At 34.2% G+C, this 3,226-nt stretch overlaps 1 non-coding gene across 1 annotated transcript; it reads left to right on the forward strand.

The window, feature by feature from the left end:
• The first annotated feature begins 1,407 nt into the window (after window positions 1-1,407).
• On the forward strand, window positions 1,408-1,510 carry LOC129016456 (U6 spliceosomal RNA). Its single transcript, XR_008494844.1, has one exon. It is a non-coding gene; the product is annotated as a U6 spliceosomal RNA (small nuclear RNA).
• Window positions 1,511-3,226: the final 1,716 nt, after the last annotated feature.

Consider the following 3,226-nt stretch of genomic DNA (forward strand, 5'->3'; position numbering starts at 1 on the left):
CATGGCTACAGTCCTAGCTACTCAGGAGGCTGAGGTGGGGCTATTGCTTGAGCCCAGGAGTTTGAGTCTATCCTGGGCAACATATTAAGACCCCATCTCTGACTAAACAACAGCAAATTCCTCAAAATTCTGATACATGGCTGGTTAAGAATCACTGAATAGATAAGTGTAATATATAAATTGCCATCTCCAAAAACTCTTCTGGAGTTAAGAAATCTCTAGAAGAGTTGGAGTTTGATAGGTACCACTTCCTTTAAATCTCTCCTTTTCAATAATATTAGCCCATTTTTCTTTACCTTTGTGGTTGGGAAGCTAAAAGAAATATTATTGGCAATATCTATCATCTTACACAATAACATCTTTTCCTTCCCACCATGAATTATTTACTGACATTCAGAGGGTCTTTATAAATTTGCTATGGGTAGTCTTTCTTTTTAAAAAATTTTTTTGAGACAGGATCTTGCTCTGTCACCCAGGCTGGAGTGACACCCACTCTGGACCTCGGCTCACTGCAACCTCTGCTTCCTGGGTTCAAGAGATTCTCCTGCCTCAGCTTCCTGAATAGCTGGGATCGCAGGTGCCCATCACCATGCCTCAGTAATTTTTTGTATTTTCAGTAGAGACAGGGTTTCGCCATGTTGGACAGGCTGGCCTTGAACTCCTGACCTCAGGTGATCCACCTGGCCTCCCAAAGTGGTGGGATTATAGGTGTGGGCCACTGTGCTCGGCCATAAATTCTTTTAATTATTTAGTTTCAGCATTCCTATGAACTAAATATCTATTTGGTTAACAATCTCAGAAAACTACTTACTAATAGATTTTAAATGAATAAATGTTAAAAAATTATTGAAGTGGGTAGTGCGAGTCTTAGTAGCAAATTTTATTACATGTTGGGGACTGTTTTTTTGGTAAAACATCCAAAACTAAAGAAAGAAAATATTTTACATGCAAACACTTGCTTTCTGCACAACCATTTGGCAATACATCCACAGCAAGTTTAAAAATGCAAGGGTTACAGTCTAAATGTGGCCCATAGGTATGTTTCACTTGCCTTCATAAATTGCGTCAACATGTAAAATTTAGGAGACTCATATACAAATCTGGATTTTAGGCTTTTCTTATGAATCAAATCTGGTGTCCATATCACTGTTTGGTCTTGAGCCCATATCACTGTTTGGTCTGATGAAGTGCCTCAGCCTCCCAAAGTGCTGGGATTACAGGCATGAGCCACTGTGCCTGGCCTAATGACTTGCATTTCTACCTCAAGTTTTAAAAATATTTTCATATTCTACTCACAGGAAGCCATTCAATAGAATTATCTGAATCTCAAGTAGATTTATTGGGTTTATCAGAGCTAAGTCTCATCCATGACTCATGAGTATTCCCATGTAAAGTAGGGTTTTGTGCTTGCTTCAGCAGCAAACATACTAACACTGGAATAATACAGAGAAAATGAGCATTGCTCCTGCATAAGGATGACACACAAATTCATGAAGTGATTCGTATTTTGTGCAGTCCCTGGAAGGTCATTTGACAATTTTCTGACTAGCTCCAAGGAAACAGCATGAGTCAAAGCAAAATGGTTGGCATTTAATATTGAAATTTTGATTTTCACTACAAAAATATTCACATACAGTGATCTATGGAATGAGAATGGAGCTGAGTAAAACATGGGATGTTGTGTGCAAATTTATTGTTAGTATGTATCTCAAAAACGAGAAAATGTCACCTTGCATCTCCTTCATGGAACTTACAAAAAGAGTTTTATCTTTTATGTCAGTTGGAGGTGAACATGGAGATTAAGCATCATTCTAACAAAGATCTACTGGTTCAGAGTTTGAGTCTATAAAAAAGGAATAGTAGTCCAAGGCAGGTCTTGATATCTATTAGTTTTTTGCCTGTGGTGTGATTGATGAGCTCAGTAACAGTAGACAATTATGTTATCTAATTTAATGAGATAATAGGTTTATAAATAAATGTAGTTACAAACTATGAAATATATGAGATGCCCTAAATTATAAGCCACAAAGAGTAGAACACCTAATAAACAAAATTAGGACTAATAGCATTTCCCAAATACCACAATATTTCAATATTAGAACCTATAAAAAATACACATTGGATTTTATTTGCAGTTCCAAGATAGTTTCACCAATAAAGTTCAAGAACAAATTATTTCATTGCTTCACTATTTTTCCGAGCATTCAAAATATGTTATCTCATTAAATTTTTATAACAACCTAGTAAAATAAGACAGTAAAATTCTCACTTTTTAGAAGAAGACATTGAACCTAACAAAAGCAACTTATCCAAGAACTAGTAGCTTTTGATTATGGAGATAGGGCTTATTCTGAGTTAAGACACTTTCCATTATATCAGGCTAATGTAAATTAATTTACTGAACTATACTGCCTTCAGTTCATGAGTACTTCATGTTACTTTTTTTCTTCTTTAATTAGAAGCTTAAAGAGAAGTTTATAGAGCTTACAAATGAGAAGTGTATGGGATAATTAAAATTCTAAAATTAACACTGATATCATTTGAAATACTCTAAGAATTTAATATTTTTGGTAATTATTTTTATATCAGTTTTAAAATAATAATTTTACTTATTACATTTTTAGACATAGCATTCACCAACTAATGTCTGAATACAAAGAAAATGAGACACCTAGAAATCCTCAAAATAGCAATCCAGGTAAGACTTCTGGTAGTAAATTACTCTTGGTGGTCTTACCATAGATTAACAAATAAGAGTAAGGAAGTTTTAACCACCAAAGAGTAGTTTAAAAGCTCACTATGTAAATTGCATGTATACATACATACACACACACACACACATACACATATATATATACACATACACATATATGTGTGTGTTTTAAATTTCTTCTTATTAGGTTAGATTTCAGAATTATTTAAAAAGTTATGTGTAGATAATTTATAATCTCAAACAATATTATCTGAAAGGAATCATTTCTTTCATTGCAGTCCCTAAAATCTTATATGATGTATTTTGTATAAATAAGAAAAAGGATTTTTAAGTTAGTATGTGGTATATTTTATTTATAGTCTCATTATAACAAACTGGATGAGTTATGGAATTGGAGCTTCTATTTAATTTTTTAAATAAATGGTTTTTATTGCTGGGCATGGTGTGGCTCATGCCTGTAATCCCAGCACTTTGGGAGGCTGAGGCGGGTGGATCACCTGAGGCCGGAAGTTC

This window comes from Pongo pygmaeus, chromosome 18 (genome assembly GCF_028885625.2).
Source record: "Pongo pygmaeus isolate AG05252 chromosome 18, NHGRI_mPonPyg2-v2.0_pri, whole genome shotgun sequence".
Taxonomy (NCBI): Eukaryota; Metazoa; Chordata; class Mammalia; order Primates; family Hominidae; genus Pongo; species Pongo pygmaeus.